This window comes from Triplophysa rosa, linkage group LG1 (assembly GCF_024868665.1).
Source record: "Triplophysa rosa linkage group LG1, Trosa_1v2, whole genome shotgun sequence".
In the NCBI taxonomy this organism is placed as follows: Eukaryota; Metazoa; Chordata; class Actinopteri; order Cypriniformes; family Nemacheilidae; genus Triplophysa; species Triplophysa rosa.
The window spans coordinates 33015370-33023968 of record NC_079890.1 but is presented as its reverse complement, the minus strand read 5'-3'; the positions used below and the strand labels follow the sequence as shown (position 1 = coordinate 33023968).

Below are 8599 nucleotides of genomic sequence, written 5' to 3'. Positions count from 1 at the left end.
TGATGGCGCTATATAAAATAAATGTATTGTTATTATTATTATCTTGTTGCATTTTCTCAGGAGAATATCCTTTTCTGGTCAATCTAATACCTCATAATATTAAACTTTAAAATGTAATATTCCATACAGACATGAATGAGTTTCTGTTCCAACCGTCTCATCTGCTTGATTTGTTGAATGAAAGGGCTTTTATTCAGTGATGCTCTGGTCCATTTCCTAGCACACAATCCTTTCCTCATTCCAATCCACACACACTTGAATGGAATCATTGTGCGATAATGAGAGTTTGTGTGAAAGTTGTGCGTCTGTTTCACTTGGCCCTGCCACCCCCTGAAGAAATTTACCCGGCTGTGACATCGCACGGCCTAAGCGAAATCATTTTAGTTTTAGCAGAATACTATTTTGTGAATATCTAAAATGTTTAAATATTACAGCTGGTTTATATTACATTTAAATAATTCGAAGAAAGCCAATGGTGTAGAACAGATTTCACACAATTTAGTTTTTTCTCAAAATAGAGTTCATGACTTAAGTGAGGGTTAACAGCTCTGTTTTCCTAAAGAGGTCTCTCTAGAACACGAGCTTCCTTCAAACGGAGAAAAGGGAGGATCGGGAGGAAGATGAAAGGGTTTTAGGCAGCTAGATAAGAGCACATCCTCCAGGTCTCTTTAACCCTTGACCAGCTGATGATAAACAGAGAGAAGAGCAGAGTGGATCTTGAGAGGATGGTGCAGAGATATAGTGACGGAGATGTTGACACGTCTGTAAGTGGGAGTCACGGAGGACAAAAGCAATGTGATTAGAGACTACAATTAACTTGTATTTCTTTGTTCTGCAGAACACAAAAGATATTTGGGAGAACATTGGTAACCAAAGAACATTGGCCTCCATTGACTTCCATTGTATAGACACAAAACCCATAAGATTTATTTCAAAATATCTACTTTTGTGTCACACAGAAGAAAAGAGTTAAGTGAATAAATGATGACAGATTTTTGGGGGCGAACTATCCCTTTAAGCTACAAAAAAATCATTGTCCTAACCTTACTTTCTGTTTCTCCATACATGGAACTCATCATTGTGTCTATACCCATAATGATTTGCTTCTCATTCTTGATTTCTCAAAGACTGATGCAGTGACCCATCCAGAGTAAAAACTAAGACAGAAAATGCTTGTTAGACGGCAAAATAATGAGCCATCCCTATCTCTTTCCACATTAATGAAACCCTGACCCGGCATGTTTTGTTTGCTCACTTTGCTTCACTTTATTTTAGACAATACCCCAAAACACCCCTTGCAACACACGCGCACGTGTCCCAGGGGGCTTAGAAGTCTGTGACAAGCCTCCAGTTTAATTTATAGACCTGTTTATTCTCTACGTAGCTCACTAATGTGTGCTTGTCATGCACACTGAAGCCGGGCTCTCTTTATAAGTGTTACGCAGCACAGGCTATAAACGGCCCAGCAGAGACGATCGTCAAAGCTCGCTCCAGATTCCAATATCTGCACTGCCCCCCCTTTACACTGTCACTAAATTAGGACTCTGTTGCCAAATAGGGAATTATGTTGAGCATAGGATGACTTTTATGTTTACATTCTCAAACTTCTGTCTACCTCTTATTCTTTGAGCTTTTCTATCTCAGTCAGCTGTGTTGGAGTTATCTCATAGCGAGTTAAACCAGGGCTGTGGGATGGGGAGCTGAAATGAGTAATAGCCTACTTTTAACCTCTGATGGCATTGCACACACTAGAAATTAATTAAAAGAAGTCTTTAATTAAACGTATAGCAGAAAATGTAAATGCCTTGTTAAATAATTGTCTGTATCATTTAGACTTTTGCATTTGCATGAATTTATGACATCTGAATTTATGAATATAAACCATATAACGGATAAAATGCCGGGGCTTACTGATGGTGATATTAACCCTTTTTGTGACTTTTTAAGTTATTTTTTATTAATTAAAAAATGTTAAAATATATTATAGCCCCCCAACTTCCAATCTGCTCTCCTTTTGTAGTCTCCTGTGTCTTGTCATGGACAGCTTACCAGTGTCCTGGAGATAAAGAGGCCTGGCTTTGGAGATATTTGACCACACGGAGACCTTCATGATTTCTTTCTTTAAATCAAAGTCTGCTGTTTTTCGACATACATCACAGTTAATGGCAATAGTTCTAGCACACGGGCATTATGAACCTCACATCAGCGACCTGACCTCCAATGGTGAAGGTATTTTGTGCCTACATAGTATTCATAAGCTTTCTAAACATACAAGCTAGTACAGTTTGTTCTTGATAAGATGTTTTCTAAAAGCCTTTTGGGGAGAAAAGACGAAATATAAGTTACAAGTTCTGTTTTTCGAATTAGATTTGCTGATGCCGTAATCCACCAGTATTAACACGAGAATGGCTTAGAACTGGTTTACTGATCTACTCTTGTGCTGTCAAACTGTTGTATAAAAGCATTATTATCCACTGAAAAACTTATTTCGGACTAGCTCTGAAACTCATTCACTCTTCTGTATTCAGACATGGTGTGTACATAATGCACATGAGAATCAATGCAATTTTGCGTTTCTTTTGTCATTTTGCATTTCCAAACAACATTGTTCTCATGTGTATTACGGATGCCCCAGATTTAGTATTTTTAGAGCTTTAAAGCCTGCAATCACAATTTATGTTTGTAGAGTAAACACAGCAACCTGGATATTCTGTTATATACTTACAGTATGTGTTCTTTTTAAACAAAAGAAATATACAGGATTAAAGTAACTGGGTAAATAAATGTTGACAGGAATGTTGGGTGAACTAAGAATCAAATTCATACCTCTAGTAATTTGTTAAGACTTGTGCGTTGTATTAACCCAGTTATGACATGTATGTGTACAGTTGTCCTAATGTAACCCTGGGACTGAATAGTTTTTGCCTGTAAATATAAACCTGTATTATACTTCTTCACAACTGAGCTCTCAGAGATTCTTTTAAAGCAACAAGTACTGGCCTGAGAAAGGAGGAGCCCTAAGAAATGTTTGTGAGACTGGCAAAGATCCCTTGTCAGTGTTCAAATATGAGAACCATTTAAACCTGACATACTTTTCGAAGGATGAGCAACTGTGTTTTAGGACAAAAGGCAGAGCCGTGTACCCCTTTAATCTTTCTCCCTTAAATGTTTCTCTTCCCTGAAAAGCCTCAACAGGTGCTGACATCAAACAATCCCACGTTGAAGGCTGAAGCGGATCGCGTTTGCTGTGAAAGTGATATCTAGGTTCGTTGCGTGCCTGAAGAAACACATTATTTCTGCGGTAATCCACGGTGTTATCCGATGCAGGGAGTTTAAAGGTCTGTGTTAGAAAGATGTCCTCAGAAACCGAGCGCCTCGTACATCTGCTGACCTTGTCTGCCCCTCGGGTCACTCCGTCTTCGCTACCGGCTGAATTATGCTACACAGAGATATATAAGAAATACACAAAACTCCCTAATCTTTCTCCTCGTTTTTCTCTCTGTCATGTTTATTTCTAATTTTAACAGAGGGGTGCTTTGAGGCAAGATGAGTTTAGAGACCCCCTCCTCTGTGTGAAGCATGTCTCTGTGGGCAGATAATGCGAGCGAGGTCTGCTGACGCAGCAGACGGTTAACTGCTCTCAGGAGACACGGATGAAATTGAGATGACATGGAGGACGGCAGACAATGGAAAGACGCAAACAAATAAATGAAGGGGGGCGGGGATTACAGTAAACCTTTCATTAAAGGCCTTGTTAACCTAGGACAGTTTGGTCATTTACCGGCCGGCGCTCTGTAAAGTGTCTGCGAATGTCTGTGAAAGAACTGTGCTGACTGAGATCTTCATTGTTGCTTTGAGTGCAGCGGGCGATGAGGGTGAGAGAGAAAGAAAGAGAGGAGATGGGAGGACAGCGAGATGTCTGGGTCTGCTTTGATATGATGTTTATGCAATTTGTCACCTTAAAGGGATAGTTCACCCAAAAATGATAATTCTGTCATCATTTACTCACCATTTTTTTCATTTGAAACCTTATGACTTTCTTTCTTCTGCAGAACACAGAAACATATATTTTGAAAAATGTTTGTAACCAAAAACCCACGGTACCCCATTGACTTCTATTGTATGTGCCAAAACCAATGCAAGCCAATGGGTACCATCGGTTTTCTGTTACCAACATTTGTCAAAATCTTGTTTTTTTTTTCAGTAAATGCAGATACACTCTCTGTCCACGACTGTTGAATACACATCATTCACCATGACCATCATATTGTGCGCACACTCACACATTCAGATCCAGAATAGATGTGGCATCATCAGGATGTAAAGAGCAGAGAAAGGGAAAAACCCAGCGTAGGTTAGGTCATCAGTGCTGTGGTTAGATCGTGGGTGGGGGGGGGGGATTTGGGTACCAAGAGATGATGTCACTGACCGCATGGCACACGGATATGTTTTGACAATATTTAGGTTAATTGTGCCAAAAGACCTGCCAGTGAAGAATGACCTCACAGCAAAGGCGACGTGGCAAATTATGTGGCTATGGTGGTGCATCACAGGGACCCTGGACCAGTGAACCACGATGTCTGTCTCCAAGGTCACGGTTTCCCGGTGGTGCATTCACAGGGTGATTTGTGTCCTGATGTGGAGTCACTCCTCATTAGGAGGAGAAAGGGCAGCATCTTTTCTTTCCTTGAATATCTGCGAGAGGGGTTGACGTCAGGGTTGCTATGGTGATTGGTTAAGGGCACGATGACATCAACATCAGCTAGACAAACATACACAGTTAAGTTAATCTAACTTAATAATTGGTGCTTCTCAATTTCTGTTTTTCTCGACTGAACATGTGCACACAAGGGTTAGAGGGGGGTCACATTTTATTTAAAGCATGTTAAAACATATTCCATCTTCTCCAGTTTCTTAAAACTTCTACTTCAATCTTTTACTTGTAATCATGTGAATTTGCCAAAATGTATTTCCACATGTTTAATTATTCGCCACAAGGTCAGTGTGTGACCTTCAGATCGTCTGTTGGTCAAACATATTCATTGTTCACCAAATGCAATCTAGTGTGCTCAAAAGAAATCTATGCTTCTAAATTGCCAGCGTTATGATCATCATCATCATTATATCTGTGGTTTTACAGATGGCACTGCCAGTTCCTCCCTCATAATGGGAAAATAGTACCAACAATCCCAGACGGAGCTCAGGGAGTCTCTTAATGCAGCTGTCCGGGCAGCGGTGAAGTATTCCTTCACAACAGACTGTGCTTCTCTTTGACGTACATCACAGCTAATGGCATGTTCCAGCAGTTCGAAGCCTTCTGAAAGAAATCTGACAGCACACGGCCATTATGAACCTCACATATCTCAGTGTCTGGACATCTGATGGTGAAGGTATTACATATTTACAGTATATACAGTATGAGCATTGCTAAACAGACAAGCTCATACATTTTATTTTTAATTCTTGTTCTCCACAAAAAGGGAAGTTGTTTTTTACCAAAATCTCACTCTTCTGTGTTTAAATATGATGCAGTTAAGCGATGAAGGAGAATTCTGAAAGAATACATCATGTAAATGTCATAGGTGGAATTCTCTGCTTGCTCACAGTAACGCTGATCAAAATGAACATGCTTTGCAGTGCTGTAATTGTAAATTGTAAATATGAACGCAAACATACACAGATATTGTGTTGCATTCTTGTAATGAGTGATCTGAAATATTCCAGTTCCTTCATTCTTGTCCTTGCCCATTCCCACAGTATCAGCCCAACATCCTCACTGTGGGCTGCATTTCCTGCGATTATGCTCATCAGCATCTCCTCAGAGACGACACACAAAGCATGTATCTCGCATTCAACTCGTCTCTTTCCAATCATGTAAAATACCAAATGAGATGTGACAATGACTGTAAACATTTCTTTGACAGAAGTCAATGCAAGCAGGCTCATAATTCAGTTGATCTGTCATCAGTCCTATATACAAACGGAACTTAATTTGATTGTATCTGAATTATGTGTCTGACATCTACTTCAAAAGCTGGTTGATTTTTGTCGATAATGCTGCCCTACAGAATGCCTGCTTAGAAGTGGCTCAGGTTCATCTCGCGGGCATCACGACCTAATGTCTCCCCATAAAGAGACGTTGACGTAAAAAGTGGTTTATTTGTTATTCTGGTTAGAAAAGAGTCTGGGCTGTCTCTAATGCTTAGTTTTAATTGTCTGTGATGGCTTTCAGGTAAATGTACTAGTTGCACTACTGACCCTGGTGATTTTTTGTGACCTCAGCTTTTCGCACTAATGTCATTTTCCCCGCTGGTCAGTTAAGCCCGAGCTGACAGTGACAGACTTTGGAAAGGTGCAGGCTTCGATTGAATTTTCATGCTCCAATGACACCAGATGGTTTTACAGTGAGAGATGCTTTTCTTGGTAAGTTTTCAATGAAATCACAAGTCCGGGGTCCAGTGTAACAGTTCATTCTGTTAGTGCCTGTGTAAATGTTGGCAGTAACGCTGTTTGCTTTGTGGCTATGTATAACAGACTGGCATTAGTTTTAGTATTATTTTAGTACGTTTGTGTTCTCTGTCTGTTTGAATGTAGTGTGGTGTATTATGTAGAAAGTAATATTCTGGGCTCTGCAACACCACCAACAGTTGTGGCAAAATGTCATTTACTATAGAAAATCTAAATATGTATATGTTAAAAATATTATTGTTATTAATATTATTATTTTATATATTTTGTGTAGTAAAATCTTTGTGTATTATTTAAGCAATACATTTGTCTTAATACACTTTGTAGTGCTGGAGTGGTCTAGATAAATGTCTGGTCATTATTCCTGTGGGGGATCATTCGAAATACCTGAGAGGTCAAATCTTTTCTGTAATAGTGTAAATGCTGTAATTCTTTAAATGCAAAAATTCCATTAATAGATCTTTTGTATTGACTTAACTATAATTAAATAAGAGCCCACATATTTTTGGTAAAAATATGCCAATGGTGTTTCATCTTGTGTTCTTTGTATGTCTTTGATGTGCGCATGTACAGTATGTAGGAATGAACACCACGTAGGAGTTCCAGAGAGAAGAACAGGAAAATGGATGGACTTTATTACAGACGGAGCCTCAGCTGCCCGTGGGGGTCACCAGCACAGACTACAAAAGATCCTCTTGTTTTCCTAACAGAACTCCAATGGCGAGGAAAGCTTGACCAACTGAGGGGAACAGATATAAAGGAAGGGTTTAAAGAATTTAGCATTAAGCCAAGCGTACAGCACAGTTTGTGCACGGATTGTACTGTCGCAGACAGTTTTGTGGTGTGTGTCAAAAAGCCCAGATTATATTATTGAGGAGGGTGGGCTTTGATATTTACTGTAACCATGTGTTTGTATAATTTTCAACCGTTTTCCGTGATATAACGCTTGGCACAGTAAATACCAATATATGACTTTATGTCCTCTGGAATAAAGCAGTTTATGAGGCTAATTTTGCAGTCTTAAAAACAAAGACCATCTTTACAAAAATGTGATTGTAATCAAATATTAACTAAACAACAAAACATTTTAAGAATGATGTTTGCAATCAAATTCTTGAAATAATGGCTTGGTTTCTTTAAATATTTTGAGTTTAGAAATCTTACTGTTTCCTTGAGAAGCAACCCCCACTACCTCTAACCTGAACACATACATCAATAGTTCCTCATTAGTTATAGTGCAAGGGTTAAAGGGCATGCAAACCCACGCGTGCTTCTCGACGGCCACAATGCAATGAATATTTTCTTTTCGGGTTGTAAAGACATTGAAACTCAATGAATAGATAACAAAGCTGTGTGTGATGGACGTGCAGACATTTGCGTTGAGTGTTGTGGAGTTGTGTTGGAGTGTGGGGAGGTGGAGGTTGGGGTGGTTGGGTGCGTTTTTCTTGGCTAACCTTCGCTGACAATCAATGCTTTGGTTACCCGGGTAATTTGGCTTAAGTGTGTAAAGCATCCAGAACAATGGACTTCCTGCCCATGGTAGTATGGTCACTCATCTCATGCCCTCAAGGAAGGGGGGAGAGGAAAGGGGATTACGATCGACAGATTCGCATTTCCTTGCGGAAGCGTAGTGAGTGACATCATTTCTGTTGTAGCCGGCTGGGTGTGAAGTACTGGTTTGCCAAATAGAAAGTCTTGGTCTGGTTATAAGGTATGTCTCTCTATTCATTGAAAGAGTTTAAGTCATGTTTGAGTGTGTGAACAGAAAAGTTGTGAATACTCAAAGAGGACATCAATCTCACATATTGCGACAAAAATTATTTTGCAAAAACAGAAAGGAATGTGGATAGAAGCTCAACTTTTATTTGGGAGAATTTGGGAACTGTGATGGCAGAATTTGAATAAACGAAAATGTTTGAGCTCATATTGAAATTAAATGTTCTAGTGGCAGACTTTGAGCATCATTTGATTCCTAAAAGGAAAACGAATTAAGATATTACAGAGACATGGAAATTAAATATATTATAAAAATATTAATTATTTATTAATTATTTAATAAGATGTACTGTATGCACATATAGAAAATGGATATCAGTTTCAGTAAAAAATAATATATATATATATATATATA

The 8599-nt window shown here is 39.0% G+C and overlaps 1 long non-coding RNA gene across 1 annotated transcript in view; it reads right to left on the bottom strand.

Annotated features, from left to right (window-relative positions):
* Nucleotides 1-5207: 5207 nt before the first annotated feature.
* Nucleotides 5208-8599, bottom strand: part of LOC130561406 (uncharacterized) — a 21955-nt gene continuing 18563 nt past the window's right edge. Inside the window, exon 3 of the long non-coding RNA XR_008963823.1 lies at nt 5208-5328. This is a non-coding gene — a long non-coding RNA (uncharacterized LOC130561406). The remainder of the gene's footprint in view (nt 5329-8599) is intronic.